Source organism: Rana temporaria, chromosome 7 (assembly GCF_905171775.1).
Source record: "Rana temporaria chromosome 7, aRanTem1.1, whole genome shotgun sequence".
Classification (NCBI taxonomy): Eukaryota; Metazoa; Chordata; class Amphibia; order Anura; family Ranidae; genus Rana; species Rana temporaria.
In genome coordinates, this window is record NC_053495.1 from 1,731,489 (window position 1) to 1,754,912 (window position 23,424).

General features: G+C 49.4%; 1 protein-coding gene across 3 annotated transcripts in view; it reads right to left on the reverse strand.

The window, feature by feature from the left end:
• The window catches only part of CNTN4 (contactin 4), a 221,745-nt gene that overhangs the window by 90,957 nt on the left and 107,364 nt on the right, over positions 1–23,424 (reverse strand). The window lies entirely within an intron of this gene.

Sequence of the window (23,424 nt, forward strand, 5' to 3'; positions counted from 1 at the left end):
CAAGACCGTCGGCAGCCGTCATGCCCCCCCCCTTCGCTGCTACCCGATCGATCGCTGTTTTACCTTCCTTGCAGTGCCGGCCTGAGAAAAAAGCAATCAGTCGGCACGCTACGGGTGACCTAGATCTGGCAACGCACCTATTGCACTAATCCGGTAAAATGCAGGCACACACTCCGGCCTGGAAATATTAGAGACCCCCCCATAGTATTGATGTTAGGTCAAAGGATCCTGTGATCAATCGTAACGTAATACTCCATCATTTGTTAAAACCTCTGCTGGGAACGCCAAAGATTTTATCTATACAGCAACACACTGCGGGGCCCCGCCGAGCCAACGCTGCTAGACGAGGATAATCCTTCACAACACTCAGCTTTAAAGGGAACCTGACATTTACAGAGGCAGCCATCTTGTGGGCGGTACAATTCGGAACATGCAGCCTATCCAATCACTAGAGAGCGATGACATCACTGAGAATGCAGCCTATCCAATCACTAGAGAGCGGTGACATCACTGAGAATGCAGCCTATCCAATCACTAGAGAGTGGTGACATCACTGAGAATGCAGCCTATCCAATCACTAGAGAGCGGTGACATCACTGAGAATGCAGCCTATCCAATCACTAGAGAGCGATGACATCACTGAGAATGCAGCCTATCCAATCACTAGAGAGCGGTGACATCACTGAGAATGCAGCCTATCCAATCACTAGAGAGCGGTGACATCACTGAGAATGCAGCCTATCCAATCACTAGAGAGCGGTGACATCACTGAGAATGCAGCCTATCCAATCACTAGAGAGCGGTGACATCACTGAGAATGCAGCCTATCCAATCACTAGAGAGCGATGACATCACTGAGAATGCAGCCTATCCAATCACTAGAGAGCGGTGACATCACTGAGGATGCAGCCTATCCAATCTCTAGAGCGGTGACATCACCGAGAATGCAGCCTATCCATTCACTAGAGAGCGGTGACATCACTGAGAATGCAGCCTATCCAATCACTAGAGAGCGGTGACATCACTGAGGATGCAGCCTATCCAATCACTAGAGAGCGGTGACATCACTGAGAATGCAGCCCATCCAATCACTAGAGAGCGATGACATCACTGAGAATGCAGCCTATCCAATCACTAGAGAGCGGTGACATCACTGAGAATGCAGCCTATCCAATCACTAGAGAGCGGTGACATCACTGAGAATGCAGCCTATCCAATCACTAGAGAGCGGTGACATCACTGAGAATGCAGCCTATCCAATCACTAGAGAGCGGTGACATCACTGAGAATGCAGCCTATCCAATCACTAGAGAGCGGTGACATCACTGAGAGTGCAGCCTATTCAATCACTAGAGAGCGGTGACATCACTGAGAATGCAGCCTATCCAATCACTAGAGAGCGGTGACATCACTGAGAATGCAGCCTATCCAATCACTAGAGAGCGGTGACATCACTGAGAGTGCAGCCTATTCAATCACTAGAGAGCGGTGACATCACTGAGAATGCAGCCTATCCAATCACTAGAGAGCGGTGACATCACTGAGAATGCAGCCTATCCAATCACTAGAGAGCAGTGACATCACTGAGAATGCAGCCTATCCAATCACTAGAGAGCGGTGACATCACTGAGAATGCAGCCTATCCAATCACTAGAGAGCGATGACATCACTGAGAATGCAGCCTATCCAATCACTAGAGAGCGGTGACATCACTGAGAATGCAGCCTATCCAATCACTAGAGAGCAGTGACATCACTGAGAATGCAGCCTATCCAATCACTAGAGAGCGGTGACATCACTGAGAATGCAGCCTATCCAATCACTAGAGAGCGGTGACATCACTGAGAATGCAGCCTATCCAATCACTAGAGAGCGGTGACATCACTGAGAATGCAGCCTATCCAATCACTAGAGAGCGATGACATCACTGAGAATGCAGCCTATCCAATCACTAGAGAGCGGTGACATCACTGAGAGTGCAGCCTATCCTATCACTAGAGAGCGGTGACATCACTGAGAATGCAGCCTATCCAATCACTAGAGAGCGGTGACATCACTGAGAATGCAGCCTATCCAATCACTAGAGAGCGATGACATCACTGAGAATGCAGCCTATCCAATCACTAGAGAGCGGTGACATCACTGAGAGTGCAGCCTATCCAATCACTAGAGAGCGGTGACATCACTGAGAATGCAGCCTATCCAATCACTAGAGAGCGGTGACATCACTGAGAATGCAGCCTATCCAATCACTAGAGAGCGGTGACATCACTGAGAATGCAGCCTATCCAATCACTAGAGAGCGGTGACATCACTGAGAATGCAGCCTATCCAATCACTAGAGAGCGGTGACATCACTGAGAATGCAGCCTATCCAATCACTAGAGAGCGGTGACATCACTGAGAATGCAGCCTATCCAATCACTAGAGAGCGGTGACATCACTGAGAGTGCAGCCTATCCTATCACTAGAGAGCGGTGACATCACTGAGAATGCAGCCTATCCAATCACTAGAGAGCGGTGACATCACTGAGAATGCAGCCTATCCAATCACTAGAGAGCGATGACATCACTGAGAATGCAGCCTATCCAATCACTAGAGAGCGGTGACATCACTGAGAGTGCAGCCTATCCAATCACTAGAGAGCGGTGACATCACTGAGAATGCAGCCTATCCAATCACTAGAGAGCGGTGACATCACTGAGAATGCAGCCTATCCAATCACTAGAGAGCGGTGACATCACTGAGAATGCAGCCTATCCAATCACTAGAGAGCGGTGACATCACTGAGAATGCAGCCTATCCAATCACTAGAGAGCGGTGACATCACTGAGAATGCAGCCTATCCAATCACTAGAGAGCGATGACATCACTGAGAATGCAGCCTATCCAATCACTAGAGAGCGGTGACATCACTGAGAGTGCAGCCTATCCTATCACTAGAGAGCGGTGACATCACTGAGAATGCAGCCTATCCAATCACTAGAGAGCGGTGACATCACTGAGAATGCAGCCTATCCAATCACTAGAGAGCGATGACATCACTGAGAATGCAGCCTATCCAATCACTAGAGAGCGGTGACATCACTGAGAGTGCAGCCTATCCAATCACTAGAGAGCGGTGACATCACTGAGAATGCAGCCTATCCAATCACTAGAGAGCGGTGACATCACTGAGAATGCAGCCTATCCAATCACTAGAGAGCGGTGACATCACTGAGAATGCAGCCTATCCAATCACTAGAGAGCGGTGACATCACTGAGAATGCAGCCTATCCAATCACTAGAGAGCGGTGACATCACTGAGAGTGCAGCCTATCCAATCACTAGAGAGCGGTGACATCACTGAGAATGCAGCCTATCCAATCACTAGAGAGCGGTGACATCACTGAGAATGCAGCCTATCCAATCACTAGAGAGCGGTGACATCACTGAGAATGCAGCCTATCCAATCACTAGAGAGCGGTGACATCACTGAGAATGCAGCCTATCCAATCACTAGAGAGCGGTGACATCATAGTAGATAGTAATAAATATTACCCCAGCACCATTACATTATACCCCAAACAAATCACACCTCCCCGGAAGACTTTTCCGCCTATTAGGGGCAGTTTTCGGAAGATGACATCTTATTGGTGTATTTTCGGGTTATGGGAAGAGACGGGGACCCATCGCTCAGGAAGGTCGGGGTCCCTTCATTCAGTATAGGGGACATGCCTGCCACTGATGAACCCGGAAGGGTCTGCTGTTCCTGCTGGTAGAGGGGGGTTTTGTCCCTCAGCTCTGTGTGTGCAAAAATCTCAGGTCAATTCACAGCATAGTAGTAAAACTGGCCCGGATTCAGAGAGCAGTTGCGTCTGCGTAACCATAGTTACGCAGCGCAATTGCTTACTTGCGCCGGCGTAACGACTTCTCCTGATTCAGAGAGCTCGTTACGCCGACTACAGCCTAAGATATGCGCGGCATAAGGCTCTTATGCCCGCATATCTTAGGCTGCATTCTTACGCAGGCCGCTAGGTGGCGTTCCCGTAGTGGTCAGCGTAGAGTATGCAAATTGCATACTCACGCCGATTCACTACGGTACGCGTACGCAGTTTACGTCGTTTGCGTACGGCGTGTTTAGCGTAAGGCTGTTCCTGCTAATAGTAGGCGCAGCCAATGCTAAGGATACCCGTCGTTCCCGCGTTGCGAAATAAAAATTTTACGTCGTTTGCGTAAGTGAATCGTGAATGCCGCTGGACGCCATTCACGTTCACTTTGAAGCAAATGACGTCCTTGCGACGTCATTTGCCGCAATGCACGTCGGGAAAGTTTCCCGACGGAGCATGCGCTCTACGCTCGGCGCGGGAACACGCCTAATTTAAATGATTCCCGCCCCCTACGGGATCATTTAAATTGCGCGCGCTTACGCCGGGCATTTTGCCGGAGCGCCCACGCAATTTACGGAGCTACTGCTCCGTGAATGGCGGGTAGCGCAGAAAATTTGCGGGGGCGCAGGGCAAAAAACGTTGACCTGCGCCTCCGTAAAAAATGCGCAAATGTACCTGAATCTACCCCACTATCTTTAGGAAAGCTGTAGCCTGTGCAATCCCCCCCTGCTGGCTGCAACGAGTAAATGTGAAAAAATGTCCAACATCTGACACTTCTCTGACTGACAAAAAACAAAACAACTCAACATAAAATTATTACTAAATATTTATTTATTTTTTTGCTGAAAATTGATTTTTTATTGACCTTCAAAATAGAAAAAAAAGAATTTTTGAACAATTCAAAAAAGAATTGAACGTTGCGTTCTGATTTGTACGGCACGGCGGTACTCGGGACGCACGTCCTGACAATGAGGTAATCCGTAGAATCTCGCCGTCCGCGGCCGGCGTTAGTTTCCAGGATCCCGCCTCCTCCGGGAAGAAGAAGATTTCTCCGTCTTCCCAATACGATAATTTGTAGCGATTATCTTCATTTTCTGTTTCCTGATCCGTAAGAAATGACATTTACTTCAGCGGGAAAGACGCGGCGATTGAACAAGACCGTCGCGCTTTTGTCTCCAGACGCCGAGACTCCTTTCCGCCCGTTCGACAACGCCGAGCCGGCTGGCCTGGCAGACCGACGCCTGATTGGGCTCATCGGCGGTGATACGAGGACTCGGGACGGGTTCAGGAGGATCCGCGGAGGGAGGACAAGGAATCGCAGCGAAGGCGAAAATGTTGCGAATATGTAACGATTCGCCATCGGAAAGTGGAACTCTGAAAAAATCTGCACTGCATATACAGCTCTGCTAAACAGATATTTTGGGGGATTCGGCACTGCATTCGTTTAATTGACTATTGCGCGGTCGTGCGACGCTGTACCCTAAAAAATATTTATTTTGGTGCCATTTGATCACCTCTGTGTTTTTTTTTTGCACCATAAACAAAAAATAAAGACAATTAAAAAATATATATTTTACTTTCTGCCATAAGGAGCCGTTTTTGTGCACATGCGCGGAGTGACGTCATCACTGCTCCGGCCAATCACAGCGCAGGAGCGGCGATATCCGGAAGTCACTCCGAGACAACATGTCGGCGTCCGGAGGGGAGATGTGCTAGAACCTGTCCTAGCCTTCTGATTTAGCTCCTTGCTGCCACCTGTTACTGACCTCAGCCTGTATCCTGACACTACCTCTGCCCTGTGTTCCTGTACCTTGCTGCCACCTGTTGCTGACCTCAGCCTGTATCCTGACACTGGCTCTGCCCTTTGTTCCTGTACCGAACTGCCTTCCTGATAACTGGCCTCAGTCTACCTTGACTTCTGATTTAGCTCCTTGCTGCCCGCCTGTTCCTGACCTCAGCCTGTATCCTGACACTACCTCTGCCCTGTGTTCCTGTACCTTGCTGCCCAGCTGTTAACTGACCTCAGTCTTCCCTTGCCTTCTGATTTAGTTCCTTGCTGCCCGCCTGTTCCTGACCTCGGCCTATGTCTTGCCTTTTGCTGACCTTCTCCTGTATCCTGACACTGCCCCTGCCCTATGTACCTGTACCAGACTGCCCAGCTGTTAACTGACCTCACCCTGTCCTAGCCTTCTGATTTAGCTCCTTGCTGCAGCCACCTGTTGCTGACCTTGGTCTATTTCTGGAAACTGTCCCTGCTTTATGTCCCTGTACCTCATTGCTGATGTTTGGCATGTATCCTGACGCTGTCCCTGCCTTCTGATTTAGTACTGCCCGTCTGTTGCTGACCTCAGTGTGTATCCTGACGCTGTCCCTGCCTTCTGACTTAGTACTGCCCGTCTGTTGCTGACCTCAGTGTGTATCCGGATGCTGTCCCTGCCTTCTGATTTAGTACTGCCCGTCTGTTGCTGACCTCAGTGTGTATCCTGACGCTGTCCCTGCCTTCTGACTTAGTACTGCCCGTCTGTTGCTGACCTCAGTGTGTATCCTGACGCTGTCCCTGCCTTCTGATTTAGTACTGCCCGTCTGTTGCTGACCTCAGTGTGTATCCTGACGCTGTCCCTGCCTTCTGATTTAGTACTGCCTGTCTGTTGCTGACCTCAGTGTGTATCCTGACGCTGTCCCTGCCTTCTGATTTAGTACTGCCCGTCTGTTGCTGACCTCAGTGTGTATCCTGACGCTGTCCCTGCCTTCTGATTTAGTACTGCCCGTCTGTTGCTGACCTCAGTGTGTATCCTGACACTGTCCCTGCCTTCTGATTTAGTACTGCCCGTCTGTTGCTGACCTCAGTGTGTATCCTGACACTGTCCCTGCCTTCTGATTTAGTACTGCCCGTCTGTTGCTGACCTCCGTGTGTATCCTGACGCTGTCCCTGCCTTTTGTTCCTGTACTCCACTGATGACGTTTGGCCATGCTCCTGTACCTGGTTCTTCCTCGGGGGTCCCCAGTGGTCTGCCCCTCACACCTGACAGCTGGTTCTGGTCCTTGTGCCCCTCGTGACCTCACGTCCCCTCCCCCGTCACCACTACCAGCTTGTTGGCCTACAGCAGTGGTCTTCAATCTTTGGCCCTCCAGTGGTTTAGGAACTACAATTCCCATCATGCCCAGTCATGTCTGTGAATGTCGGAGTTTTGCAATGCCTCATGGGACATGTAGTTCCACAACAGCTGGAGGGCCGTAGTTTGGAGATCCCTGGCCTAGAGGTACAAGAGACACGCCCCCTTCATCTCCATCAGGTATGTGACGCTCTCCTTTTCCTTATAACTCACTTTCTATTGGCGAAAACAAAAACACGCCAGTCGGAAAAAACTCCTGAAAATGTGTAAAATGTTCCAGAAACACCTGAAAACTCTCATTTGTGTTCCCAACAAAGGGGACTGGAGGCCAGAGGAGGCCGGGGTGGGAGGACTGGATGCCAGAAGGGGCCGGGTGGGAGGACTAGAGGCCAGAAAAGCCCGGGGTGGGAGGACTGGAGGCCAGAAGAGGCTGGGGTGGGAGGACTGGAGGCCAGAAGAGGCCGGGGTGGGAGGACTAGAGGCCAGAAGAGGCCGGGGTGGGAGGACTGGAGGCCAGAAGAGGCCGGGGTGGGAGGACTGGAGGCCAGAAGAGGCCTGGGTGGGAGGACTGGAGGCCAGAAGAGGCTGGGGTCCGAGGACTGGAGGCCAGAAGGGGCCGGGTGGGAGGACTAGAGGCCAGAAGAGGCTGGGGTCCGAGGACTGGAGGCCAGAAGGGGCCGGGTGGGAGGACTAGAGGCCAGAAAAGCCCGGGGTGGGAGGAATGGAGGCCAGAAGAGGCTGGGGTGGGAGGACTGGAGGCCAGAAGAGGCCGGGGTGGGAGGACTAGAGGCCAGAAGAGGCCGGGGTGGGAGGACTGGAGGCCAGAAGAGGCCGGGGTGGGAGGACTGGAGGCCAGAAGAGGCCTGGGTGGGAGGACTGGAGGCCAGAAGAGGCTGGGGTCCGAGGACTGGAGGCCAGAAGGGGCCGGGTGGGAGGACTAGAGGCCAGAAAAGCCCGGGGTGGGAGGAATGGAGGCCAGAAGAGGCTGGGGTGGGAGGACTGGAGGCCAGAAGAGGCCGGGGTGGGAGGACTAGAGGCCAGAAGAGGCCGGGGTGGGAGGACTGGAGGCCAGAAGAGGCCGGGGTGGGAGGACTGGAGGCCAGAAGAGGCCGGGGTGGGAGGACTGGAGGCCAGAAGAGGCCGGGGTGGGAGGACTAGAGGCCAGAAGAGGCCGGGGTGGGAGGACTAGAGGCCAGAAGAGGCCGGGGTGGGAGGACTGGAGGCCAGAAGAGGCTGGGGTGGGAGGACTGGAGGCCAGAAGAGGCCGGGGTGGGAGGACTGGAGGCCAGCAGAGGTGGGGGTGGGAGGACTGGAGGCCAGAAGAGGCCGGGGTGGGAGGACTGGAGGCCAGAAGAGGCCGGGGTGGGAGGACTGGAGGCCAGAAGAGGCCGGGGTGGAGCTGAGATCTGTGTTGCGTCTCAATCACCAACAGAAATCTTTCATATACCCAACCCACCCCCCCCCCCCCCCCAACTACCATCACCCTCCCCCTTCACTGCACAACGGGCACTTCAAGAGCCAGTTCAGGAAATTCTATTATTATTATTATTATTATTGTTCTGCCGACAACAGATGGGAGAGCCGCGAACCTCCAATGGTTGATAGACGGCGACATTCCCCTGGAAATAACGTTACAATGTCCATGAATTTCATCAATGATACAGAAACTCCGACCCGGGATTACATCAACGCCTCGCCGCTGTGCGCCGGCCCCGCGGGCAACAATGTAACATTGCATCATCATTACTTCCACAACATCCCTGCAACACGGCCAGGACATTGCAGAGATCAGCTCAGAATATTAACCTCATCGCAGCCTCCTATCACAGCCTCCCATCACAGCCTCCCATCACAGCCTCCCATCACAGCCTCGCACCACAGATCACCATCACAGATCACCACTACAGCCTCCCTTCACAGCCTCCTATCACAGCCTCCCACCACAGACTCTCATCACAGCCTCCTATCACAGCCTCCCACTACAGCCTCAATCACAGCCTCCCACCACAGATCACCATCACAGCCTCCCATCACAGCCTCCCACCACAGATCACCATCACAGCCTCCCACCACAGCCTCCCATCACAGCCTCCATCACAGCCTCCATCACAGCCTCGCACCACAGATCACCATCACAGATCACCACTACAGCCTCCCTTCACAGCCTCCTATCACAGCCTCCCACCACAGACTCTCATCACAGCCTCCTATCACAGATCACCATCACAGCCTCCCATCACAGATCACCATCACAGCCTCCCATCACAGATCACCATCACAGCCTCCCACCACAGCCTCCCATCACAGCCTCCATCACAGCCTCCATCACAGCCTCCATCACAGCCTCGCACCACAGATCACCATCACAGATCACCACTACAGCCTCCCTTCACAGCCTCCTATCACAGCCTCCCACCACAGACTCTCATCACAGCCTCCTATCACAGCCTCCCACTACAGCCTCAATCACAGCCTCCCACCACAGATCACCATCACAGCCTCCCATCACAGCCTCCCACCACAGATCACCATCACAGCCTCCCACTACAACCTCCCATCACAGCCTCCCACTACAGCCTCCCACCACAGATCACCATCAAAGCCTCCCATCACAGCCTCCCATTACAACCTCCCATCACAGCCTCCCACCACAGATCACCATCACAGCCTCCCACTACAACCTCCCATCACAGCCTCCCACTACAACCTCCCATCACAGCCTCCCACTACAGCCTCCCACCACAGATCACCATCAAAGCCTCCCATCACAGCCTCCCATTACAACCTCCCATCACAGCCTCCCACCACAGATCACCATCACAGCCTCCCACTACAACCTCCCATCACAGCCTCCCACTACAACCTCCCATCACAGCCTCCCACTACAGCCTCCCACCACAGATCACCACTACAGCCTCCCATCACAGCCTCCAACCACAGCCTCCAATCACCACTACTCCTGTCAGCATTGTAACAGAACCATCTGACACACGCCCCCCCATCCCTGCAATAAAGCATTGCGCCCGGGGCAGCCGCCCCTCCTCCCCCCTTATCCCGGCCCAGGGATCGGTTCCTAGACGGCGGATCGGCTCGTCCCCGGGAAAAATGCGTGAAACGTTTGCGTTCTTTGCGATTTTGCCACTTTTTTTTGCTATAAAATGGTTCAAATAAAAAGAACAAACAAATCGGCGGCGTGGAATCCCCTTTTATCACGGCGCGATCCTGGAGTGCGATCGGCGTCGCGGATATCTCCTCTCCAATCAGGCGCTGCCCTTTCCTCTCTGCGTCTCGGTTCTGATCTCCTTGTCTCTCTCGCTCCTCTATCCTTTCATCAGGCGTCTCTCCATTACCGCCCCCCCTCCTCCCCTCCCCCGTCTCGCCGAAGATTAAGGAGCCGCGTCTTCGCCGGCGCTTTAATGCCGTTCGAAAATCTTCTGGTTTCAGCTGCAAATTAATTGCAATTTGCGATGAAGGCGGATTTACCGGAAGCCTCCTCTGCGGATCAGACGCCAAACTTCGGGCCGATGTCTCCCGTCTGCTGAAGCCGCGCCCACGTCCCCTCCCCTCCCCCGAGACCGCGAGAACGTGAATTACCAATAATTATATCCAAACAATGACGTCTGATTTCCACCAATTTATAATCAATAAGTCACAGGGAACACGCGGCTTAAATCTGGACCCTCAACCTGCGGATTTCCCAACGCGTTTCGCCTTTTCAGAGGGGCGTCAATGACCTGAAGATGAGATCTGAGACAATGTAACAATCCTACAGGAGGAGATCGTCAGCATCCTGCTAATCCTCATTGTCCAATCAGCATGCTGGGGGAGTGATCCTCAGCAAACAGTGCCGCTGCAGGGAGGACCCCCCCCCTCAGCAAACAGTGCCCCCCCCTCTGCTCCTTTGCCCCCCCCCCCCTCTGCTCCTTTGCTGACCTGCCAGGCTGCATGCTCAGATAAGGGTCTGGTGGGAATTGGGGGGACCTCCACGCCATTTTTCTATTGCCGGCAATTTAATTGTCATTTTGATTTCTTTATAAATGTCAGTTTTGCTGCAGCAGGTTCTATACATGGTACAGATACAGCAGGTTCTATACAGGGTACAGATACAGCAGGTTCCATACATGGTACAGATACAGCAGGTTCCATACATGGTACAGATACAGCAGGTTCTATACATGGTACAGATACAGCAGGTTCCATACATGGTACAGATACAGCAGGTTCTATACATGGTACAGATACAGCAGGTTCTATACAGGGTACAGATACAGCAGGTTCTATACATGGTACAGATACAGCAGGTTCCATACATGGTACAGATACAGCAGGTTCTATACAGGGTACAGATACAGCAGGTTCTATACATGGTACAGATACAGCAGGTTCTATACAGGGTACAGATGCAGCAGGTTCCATACATGGTACAGATGCAGCAGGTTCTATACATGGTACAGATACAGCAGGTTCTATACACGGTACAGATACAGCAGGTTCTATACAGGGTACAGATACAGCAGGTTCCATACATGATACAGATACAGCAGGTTCTATACAGGGTACAGATACAGCAGGTTCCATACATGGTACAGATACAGCAGGTTCCATACATGGTACAGATGCAGCAGGTTCTATACACGGTACAGATACAGCAGGTTCCATACATGGTACAGATGCGCCACTTTACAGGCAGACTAAAGGGACCCCCCATGTACGATATTTACAGGGATTTATCATTTTTATTGTTTCACTTTAACCACTTCCCGACCCCCGCATGTACATATACGTCCACAATATGGCACGTACAGGCACATGGGCGTATAGGTACGTCCTCGCCTATTAGCGGGTGGGGGGTCCGATCGGGACCCCCCCCGCTACATGCGGAGGTCGGGTCCGCTCGGGGAGCGATCCGGGACCACGGCGCGGCTATTTGTTTATAGCCGCTCCGTCGCGATCGCTCCCCGGAGCTGAAGAACGAGGAGAGCCGTGTGTAAACACGGCTTCCCCGTCCTTCACTATGGCGGCGCATCGATCGCGTCATTCCCTTTATAGGGAAGACACGATCGATGACGTCATTCCTACAGCCACACCCCCAAACAGTTGTAAACACACACTAGGTGAACCCTAACTCCTACAGCGCCACCTGTGGTTAACTCCCAAACTGCAACTGTCATTTTCACAATAAAGAATGCAATTTAAATGCATTTTTTGCTGTGAAAATGACAAGGGTCCCAAAAATGTGTCAAAATTGTCCGAAGTGTCCGCCATAATGTCGCAGTCATGAAAAAAATCGCTGATCGCCGCCATTAGTAGTAAAAAATGTTTTTTTATAAAAATGCAATAAAACTATCCCCTATTTTGTAAACACTATAAATTTTGCGCAAACCAATCGATAAACGCTTATTGCGATTTTTTTTACTAAAAATAGGTAGAAGAATACGTATCGGCCTAAACTGAGGAAAAAAAATGTTTTTATATATGTTTTTGGGGGATATTTATTATAGCAAAAAGTAAAAAATATTGCTTTTTTTTCAAAATTGTCGCTCTATTTTTGTTTATAGCGCAAAAACTAAAAACCGCAGATGTGATCAAATACCACCAAAAGAAAGCTCTATTTGTGGGGAAAAAAGGACGCCAATTTTGTTTGGGAGCCACGTCGCACGACCGCGCAATTGTCTGTTAAAGCGACGCAGTCCCGAACTGTAAAAACACCTTGGGTCTTTAGGCTGCATATTGGTCCGGGGCTTAAGTGGTTAAGCATCAGTAAGATCCCTGATCATTTAAAAATTATGGGCCAGATTCACAAAGGATTTACGACGGCGCATCTCCAGATACGCCGTCGTAAGTCCGAATGTGAGGCGTCGTATCTCGGCGCCTGATTCAAAGAATCAGATACGCCATTTTTGTCCAAGATACGTAAGTCTCCTACGCCGTCGTATCTTAGGTGCATATTTACGCTGGCCGCTAGGGGCGCTTCCGTAGATTTCCGCGTTGAATATGCAAATGAGCTAGATACGCCGATTCACGAACGTACTTGCGCCCGGCGTATTAATATACGCTGTTTACGTAAGGCGTCGGTCCGGCGTAACTTTACCCCTCATAAAGCAGGGGTAAGTCATGTTAAGGTATGGACGTCGGAACAGCGTCTTATTTTACGTTGTTTGCGTAAGTCGTACGTGAATGGGCGTAGGTTACGTTCACGTCGACTAAGCATTGAGCCGGCGTAACTTAGGGAGAAAATTTGACGTGATACTGAGCATGGGCGCGCATGCGCCGTTCGTTAGGCGCGTCATTTACACGGGGTCACGATTCATTTCCATACAACACGCCCCCTACCAGCCTACTTTGAATTACGCAGGCTTACGCCCGGCCCATTTACGCTACGCCGCCGTAAGGCGCAAGTTCTTTGTGAATACGGTACTCGCCTCTCTAAGTTACGGCGGCGTAGCGTATATGAGATGCGCTACGCCCGCCTAAACTTACGCCATTCTTTCTGAATCTGGCCCTATGGCCCAGATTCACAAAGACTTACGACGGCGTATCTCCAGATACGCCGTCGTAAGTCAGAATGGCCGCCGTCGTATCTATGCGCCTGATTCATAGAATCAGTTACGCATAGATTTGGACAAGATACGAGCGGCATAAGTCTCTTACGCCGTCGTATCTTGGGTTGCAATAATTACGCTGGCCGCTAGGTGGCGCTTCCTTGATTTCCGCGTTGAATATGTAAATGAGCAAGATACGCCGATTCACGAACGTATGTACGCCCGTCGCAATTAGTTACGCCGTTTACGTAAGACATACGTTGGCGTAAAGATAAAGCAGGTCTCTAGGTGGCGCAGCCCATGCAAAGTATGGACGTCGGAACAAGCGTATCTTTTTACATCGTTTGCGTAAGTCGTACGCGAATAGGGCTATGCGTAAGTTACGTTCACGTCACAGGCATTGAGCCGACGTATCTTTGGGCGTAAATACGACGTGATACTGAGCATGCGCGCGCATGCGCCGTTCGTTCGGCCATGCATCTACATGGGGTCAAGCCTCATTTAAATACAACACGCCCCCTACCAGCCTACTTTGAATTACGCGCGCTTACGCCGGCCCATTTACGCTACGCCGCCGTAACTTAGGACGCAAGTGCTTTGTGAATACAGCACTTGCCTCTCTAAGTTGCGGCGGCGTAGCGTAAATACGGTGCGCAACGTAGAGCGGCCGTACGTGAATCCGGGCCTATATCTTTTTTGCATTGATACGTATCAGGGCAGGAAATGAGGAAACGCTTCCTGTAGCAGACAGCTGACACTCTTCCGCACTCAATCCAACATTATTATATTATTGCCTTTATATAGATTTAGACCCCGCCCCCATACTGTATGTCACTGACAGGAAAGGGATGATTTTTGGGTCGGAGATAATTCCGTGGTATTCCCGGTGTAGGACAGCAGGGGGCAGAGTTATGATACTTCTGTGGAAGGAGAACCTGACACTCTGTGATTTGCAGTTAGATTTCCACTGACTGCAGCAACTCCGATCGCTGCGCCGTCTGTTTACGACAATCGCAGAGACAATTGTTTTACATTTTGCTGCCTCGCTGCTTCTCCGACCCGAGTATAAAGAAAAATAAAAATGAATGGGGGGATTCTAATAGTTCAAACAAACGTCAAAAAACAGAAAAATGCAACAAAATAGCGAAACAGCATCTTCCTTCCACTCAGAATAACAAATGATATTGTGTTGTGGGGGATCAAAAAGGACAACAAAAGGGCAGAAATCCCGATCACAGGTGAAGAGAACGATCCTTATCACAGGTGAATAGAACCTGTGTCCGGGGGCCGTGTCCCACCCATGCCTTGTCCGGGGCGTGTCCCACCCATGCCTTGTCCGGGGCGTGTCCCACCCATGCCTTGCCCGGGGGCCGTGTCCCACCCACGCCTTGTCCGGGGGCAGTGTCCCGCCCATGCCGGGTCCGGGGTCGTGTCCCACCCATGCAGTGTCCACGGCCATGTCCCACCCATGCCGTGTCCGGGGCCGTGTCCCACCCATGCAGTGTCCACGGCCATGTCCCACCCATGCCGTGTCCGGGGCCGTGTCCCACCCATGCAGTGTCCACGGCCATGTCCCACCCATGCCGTGTCCGGGGCCGTGTCCCACCCATGCAGTGTCCACGGCCATGTCCCACCCATGCAGTGTCTAGGGCAGTGTCCCGCCCATGCCGTGTCCGGGGCCGTGTCCCACCCATGCAGTGTCCGGGGCCGTGTCCTACCCATGCAGTGTCCGGGGCCGTGTCCCACCCATGCAGTTTCCGGGGCCGTGTCCCATCCATGCAGTGTCTGGGGCCGTGTCCCACCCATGCAGTGTCCGGGGCCGTGTCCCACCCATGCAGTGTCCGGGGCAGTGTCCCGCCCATGCCGTGTCCGGGGCCGTGTCCCACCCATGCAGTGTCCGGGGCAGTGTCCCGCCCATGCCGTGTCCGGGGCCGTGTCCCACCCATGCAGTGTCCGGGGTGTGTGACACTCATGCAGTGTCTGGGGCGTGTCTCACCCATGCCGTGTCCCACCCATGCCGTGTCCCACCCATGCCGTGTCTGGGGTACAGTGTTGCATTGTAAAATAGCGCAGTGCTGAACAGCAAAAAAAAAGCCTGGTCATGAAGGAAGTGAAATCTTCCGGAGGGCGACTGATTGTACAAAGTATCGAAATATAAAGATAATCGTATTTATTCTGGTTTTCATTTGGGAAGTCAGAGCCAATGGGGAGCTCCGGGTTCACTCATTGTGATGTTTTATTTAGACTTTTGGATATCTCGTCTTATATATTCACAGCCTGACCGAGAATTAAATCTCACAATGATTATTACATCTATGATTACTGCTCCACACTATATTCATTGTGTACTCCTAAGCCCGCTACACACGATCGGACCGATGGACCACTTTCATCGGACAAACCGATCGTGTGTGGGCCCCATTGGTTTGTTTTCCATCGGTGTAAAAAAATTAGAAGATCTTTTAAATTTTTCCTATAGATAAAAAAATCTGATCGTCTGTCTGGAAGTCCATCGGTCAAAAATCCACGCATGCTCAGAATCAAGTTGACGCATGCTCGGAAGCACCGAACTTCATTTTTTTCGGCTCTTCGTAGTGTTGTACGTCACCGCGTTTTGGCACGATCGGATTTTTGACTGATGGTGCGTAGGCAAGACTGATGAAAGTCACCTTCATCGCATATCCGACGAAAAAATCCATCGGATTAGATTCCATCAGATATCCGATCGTGTGTACGCGGCTTTATATTCAAAGTAACAAACCCAACAAGATAAATGACTTGTGTGGCAATTACTATCTGGAAAGACTTTTCTTCATATTGTTCGAAAATTGTTCTTTTACCACAAATGTTTACCAATAACAACGGCCCGGATTCACAAAGCACTTACGCCGACGTATCTCGAGATACGCCGCGTAAGTGCAAATATGCGCCGTCGTATCTGTGCACCGTGCCCATAAACTGAGATACGCCTAAAAATAGGCTTCCTACGACCGACGTAACTTGCCTACGCCGTCATATCGTGGGCGCATATTTACGCCGGGTGCATTTGCCGCTCCCATCGATTTTCTATGCACATGTGCAAATGAGGGAGATACGCCGATTCACGAACGTACTTGCACCCCGCGCATAATATACGCGCTTTGCATAAGTCGTACGTCCGGCGTAAAGTTATTCCCCATATATGAGGCGCAACTGATGCTAAGGTATGGACCAGGAAACACAGCCGTCGTATTTTACGTAATTTACGTTGTACGTGAATAGGGCTGGGCGTAGGTTACGTTCACGTCGTAGGCAGTGATCCGTCGTATCTTAGGCATTCGTTCCGACGTGATTCTGAGCATGCGCACTGGGATGCGTCCACGGGACTGCGCATGCGCCATTTGTTATTCGTATCTTTATTGCGCTCGGCCCATCACTTGCATGGGGTCACGCCTCATTAGCATGGCTCACGCCCACTTCCACCTACGCCGACTTACGCCTTGGAAACCCAGCGCAGATTTCTCAGCACTGGCTTTGTGAATCCAGTGCTTGCCTCTCTGCGCTACGCCGGCGTAGCGTATATGAGATACGCTACGGCGACATAAATATGCGCTGATGTCTCTGAATCCGGGCCGTAGTGTGTAAACAAAAAATTATATATATTTATATTCTATTATTTCTGTATATAAAATAATAGATGAATAATCAGGGAGGTGCGGGTTTATTTTCTTTGTTCATCTATTATTATATTTTTGATCTTAAATTATTAAATACAGTTACATTTGTTGCTGATTGATTTTGTTCATCTCTTATTATATTTTTGATACTTTGTTTAATAAAATAGTTTGGCGTTTCAAATGTAACTTTTTCAAATATTTTAGTAAACAAAGTATCACAAATATAATAATAGATGGAAAAGTCAAATCAACCCACTCCTCCCTGTTTGTTCATCTGTTGTTATTATTATTATTATATTTTGATACTTTGTATATTTCAGTCTTTCCTGTTCTGTGGCCTATTTTTAGGGGCCGTTCACACCACAAATACGCACTCAGAATGCGTTTCCGCGTGCGTGTTTTTGATGCATTTTAAATGCATTCCAGGATGTTTTTTACCCCTCTTGTTTTTTTCATTTTCCCAAAAGGTTTTATTTTTATTTTTTTTATTTTTATGTAATGTTTTCCATAGTGTTCATTTTGGCAGCAAATTTCAATTTAGTTTTAGCCTTACGCCGCGTACAGACGATCGGAAATTCCGTCAAGAAAAGTCCGATGTGAGCTTCTGGCAGGAAATTCCGACCGTGTGTAGGCCCCATTGCACTTTTTCTTTTGGAATTTCCGACAGCAAAAACTTGAGGCCCTGTACACACAACCGAGTTTCTCGGCAGAATTCAGCCAGAAACTCGATGGGAGACGTATTCTGCCGAGGAAACCGGTCGTGTGTACACTTTTGGCCGAGGAAACCGACGAGGAACTCGTCGAGCCAAATAGAGAACATGTTCTCTATTTCCTCGTTAGTCAATGAGGAAACTTGGCTCGCCGAGATCCTCGGTGGCTTCACAAAGAACTCGACGAGCAAAACGATGTGTTTTGCCCGTCGAGTTTCTCGGACGTGTGTACGGGGCCTGAGAGCTGGTTCTCAATTTTTCCGACAAGAAAAGTTCCCGTTGGAAATTTTGATCGTCTGTATGCAATTCTAACGCGCACAAAAAAAACCACGCATGCTCGGAATAATTGAACTTAATTTTTCTCAGCTCGTTGTAGTGTCGTACCTCATCGCGTTCTCGACGGTTGGAATTTGGTGTGACCGCGTGTATGCAACACAAGTTTGAGCCAACATTCTGCGAAAAGAAAAAAAAATCCACGGTTTTCTTGTTGGAAATTACGATCGTCTGTACTTTGACTAAAATGGCATTTGTGTGGGCCCCATCAGTTTTTTTCCCCATCGGTGAAAAAACGTAGAACTTGTTTTAAAATGATCTGATGGTTAAAAAAACGATAGAAAAAAACGATTGTCTGTGGGTACGTCCATCGGTTAAAAATCCACGCATGCTCAGAATCAAGACGACGCATGCTCGGAAGCATTGAACTTCATTTTTTTCAGCACGTCGTTGTGTTTTACGTCACCGCGTTCTGACACGATCGGTTTTTTAACTGATGGTGTGTAGGCACGACTGATGAAAGTCAGCTTCATCGGATATCCGACGAAAAAATCCATCGGTCCGTTTTCATTGGATGAACCGGTCGCGCGTACAGGGCATCAGTCCCATTTTAGTCTTCTGCAATTGTTTTTAGTCCTCTAAAATCGAATGGGTGAAGTTAAACACTTGTCCCAAAAAAGTGTCAAAAAAGTGTCCGATGTGTCCGCCGCAATGTCGCAGTCCCGCTAAAAATCGCAGATCGTCGCCATTACTAGTAAAAAATAAATAAATAATAATAATGCCAGAGATCTACCCCCTATTTTGTAGACTGTATAACTTTTGCGCAAACCAATCAATAAACAATTAATGCGATTTTTATTTTTTACCAAAATGATGTCGCAGAATACGTATCGGCCTAAACTGATGAAGAAATTCTTTTTTTGTTTTGGGATATTTATTAAAGCAAATGAACGCCATGATTAAGCACTGACCGCAGTGTGAAACGCGTAGGCTGCTATCTCCACCATTCTGCTGTGTTTTGTAGTGTATCTGTATCTTTTTTAAATAAAGACAACCCAAGGTTTTTTTTTGGAAGTGCGGCTGTCCATTCCTTTATCCTCCACTAAATGAACGCCGCACGGTGTAAATTCCCAGCGCGGGGGAGGGACTTGCGTTCCGTGTAACTGGAGTCCTTTTTTGTTCTTTCCTTTTAAATATTAAGTTTGCCCAGCGAGCGTTTCCTGAGGACAAATCACGGATCTAACACCAAGAAAATTGCGCGGTTTACGGAGCGGACGATCGGTTTGGGTAACAAATAATAATAAGGTAATCGTTTTCCAGGGACACCATTTTTCTCTGCCAGGGCCTGCTGAGACTGGTAGTTCTCCAGCAGCTGAAGGTTGCGTTTGGCGCAGAGCCGCCTGAGCCGCGGATAGCCGCCCTCTGGGGACGCATTAATGCCGAACTTGCTAACAGCTCCCCCCCCCCCCCGGGAAACGCTAACTGCTAAATTTACAGCTTGACAACAACGTAATCCGGGGCGAGTTTCTGACACTCTCTGCGGAGACGGACGATTGGCCGCTTGCGCCAAAACCAGGGACTGACGGGAAACTATAGGATGGAGGAATAGAGGGGGGAGGGGGTAATCGCTTTTTCTAAGCACCCCTGCTGTCTGCCTGATACAATCTGTAGGATCCCAATTATTTGTCGGGGGGACGATTCCGGCTCGTTATCCTGTTAGGATCACGTTGCGTCCGGCGATTTACCGCGTTATTGTTTTGTAATGGCGCGGAGAAACGGCGGCGAGTGTTTCTTGTAAGGGATTTGTGACGCGGGTTTCATTGGCTTGTTACTGAGCCGCGTTCCCTTGTATCCCGATGTTCTCCTGTTAGCTGGTAATGGAGGCGCGGGGATTGCAGCACGTGCGCGGCCCGTGTTGTGTAATAAGACGACCCCTTCGGGAGCGAGCGAGCGAGCCAGCCAGCGATCTCTCTCACCTGCAAATCCCATCTACCCTTCATTAACGGATGGAAAAACAACCCCCAATCTCACTGATCACCAATGTAAGGAACATTCTTCTCACTGATCACCAATGTAAGGGACATTCTTCTCACTGATCACCAATGTAAGGGACATTCTTCTCACTGATCACCAATGTAAGGAACATTCTTCCCACTGATCACCAATGTAAGGAACATTCTTCCCACTGATCACCAATGTAAGGAACATTCTTCCCACTGATCACCAATGTAAGGGACATTCTTCCCACTGATCACCAATGTAAGGGACATTCTTCTCACTGATCACCAATGTAAGGGACATTCTTCCCACTGATCACCAATGTAAGGAACATTCTTCTCACTGATCACCAATGTAAGGGACATTCTTCCCACTGATCACCAATGTAAGGAACATTCTTCTCACTGATCACCAATGTAAGGGACATTCTTCTCACTGATCACCAATGTAAGGGACATTCTTCTCACTGATCACCAATGTAAGGGACATTCTTCTCACTGATCACCAATGTAAGGGACATTCTTCTCACTGATCACCAATGTAAGGGACATTCTTCTCACTGATCACCAATGTAAGGAACATTCTTCTCACTGATCACCAATGTAAGGAACATTCTTCTCACTGATCACCAATGTAAGGGACATTCTTCTCACTGATCACCAATGTAAGGGACATTCTTCTCACTGATCACCAATGTAAGGGACATTCTTCCCACTGATCACCAATGTAAGGAACATTCTTCTCACTGATCACCAATGTAAGGGACATTCTTCCCACTGATCACCAATGTAAGGGACATTCTTCTCACTGATCACCAATGTAAGGGACATTCTTCTCACTGATCACCAATGTAAGGAACATTCTTCTCACTGATCACCAATGTAAGGAACATTCTTCCCACTGATCACCAATGTAAGGAACATTCTTCTCACTGATCACCAATGTAAGGGACATTCTTCTCACTGATCACCAATGTAAGGGACATTCTTCTCACTGATCACCAATGTAAGGGACATTCTTCCCACTGATCACCAATGTAAGGGACATTCTTCTCACTGATCACCAATGTAAGGAACATTCTTCCCACTGATCACCAATGTAAGGAACATTCTTCTCACTGATCACCAATGTAAGGGACATTCTTCTCACTGATCACCAATGTAAGGGGCATTCTTCTCACTGATCACCAATGTAAGGGACATTCTTCCCACTGATCACCAATGTAAGGGACATTCTTCTCACTGATCACCAATGTAAGGGACATTCTTCCCACTGATCACCAATGTAAGGGACATTCTTCTCACTGATCACCAATGTAAGGAACATTCTTCTCACTGATCACCAATGTAAGGAACATTCTTCTCACTGATCACCAATGTAAGGGACATTCTTCTCACTGATCACCAATGTAAGGGACATTCTTCTCACTGATCACCAATGTAAGGGACATTCTTCTCACTGATCACCAATGTAAGGGACATTCTTCTCACTGATCACCAATGTAAGGGACATTCTTCTCACTGATCACCAATGTAAGGAACATTCTTCTCACTGATCACCAATGTAAGGAACATTCTTCTCACTGATCACCAATGTAAGGGACATTCTTCCCACTGATTGGAGCGCAGGATGAGGAGAGGGAGGAGCTCTATGAAGGGGAGGCCGGAGGGAGGTTTTACCCCCCTTCATACAGTATTTGGTGATTGTAGCAGTTTAGTGGAGTTTCCCTTTAATAACGTCTCTCACACGCACAGCTCCTGGCGCAGCCCCTCCTCCACTCGCAACATCCAAATAATAAAGCCGTATTTTATGGAGCTGCATCACGGGAACGCGAAACGTGGAGGTTTAATATCGCACTGGAGAATTATTAGCTAGCACGGCGGAGGAGGGGGCACCGCGGCTGAGCGCAGAATGAGTGGGCACCGCCGTATGTGATACAGGAGGGAGACCGACACATTGGTTACCAGGGGCGACCACTTGAAACAATGTTACTGGTTAGAAATCGATAATATCTCCGCTGACCGCGCACATTCAAATCACTGATCGATCAGATTGTCATTTTCTATTATCATTGATCACCCCGATCTCATGGTATTGATACGCTTCGTTTGCTTTTAACCCATCTCCTTCCATGGGACACATTTACGCGGTGGCAAAAGGGCGCTCCTCATCCTGCGCCTCCACGCCGCGCATGTGCGTGACTGCAGCTGATGTTCCTGTACTGAGAGCGCGCTCGCTATGCACTTCCAGCAATGACAGACGACTCCCAGCCCCCCACTAATGATCAGCCCCCCAGTGGGACCAGTTCCTGATCATGTGATCAGGAGGGACATCGGGCCTGGGGGTCACCCGGGCCTGGGGGTCACCCGGGCCTGGGGGTCCCCAGCATCATATCTCCAGCCTACAACCTAATCTATACAATGTCCCTGACCATCTATGTTAGTACGTTCTCAGTCTCTGACCATCTCCAGCGGTCGTGCAAAAAATATCCATTTTCCACGACTGATGACTTTTAAGGCAACATAAGTAACCAGTAACAGCATTTTCTTTGTTACATTGTTTCAGCCAATCGTTCCATGTAACAATTCAATGATCAGCACCCCTCCGGATCTTCTGAACTCGTTAAAAATGAAGAGATTACTAAAGTACGAAAATTCTCGGAAAACAAAATAAAAACCCGGAAGTGATGTCATGGATTTGTACTGATTAACCCCCTCCATACCGCGCCAATTCTGACACTTCGCTCCTACATGTAAAAATCTTTTTTTTTGTTGCTAGAAAATTACTCAGAACCCCCAAACATTATATATATATATATGGACACCCTAGGGAATAAAATGGCGGTCATTGCAACTTTTTATCTCGCACGGTATTTGCGCAATAATTTTTCAAACGCATTATTAAAAAAAAAAAACGGTTCCATGAATTAAAAAATAACAAAACAACTGTTAGCCCATTTTTTTTGTATAATGTGAAAGATGAGTAAATCGATACCCAACATGTCACGCTTTAAAATTTGCGCACTCAAAGAATGGCGCCAGACATCCGTACTTAAAAATCTCCATAGGCGACGCTTTCATATTTTTTTTTTTAACGGGTTCTAGTGGTAGAATTGTTGCACACGCTCTAACGCACGCGGCGATAAGTCACATATGTGGTTTGATCGGCGTTTACATATGTGGGCGGGACTTACATGTGTGTTCGCTTCTGAGCGCAAGCTACCGGGGACAGGGGCGTTTTAAATTATTATTTTATTTTTATT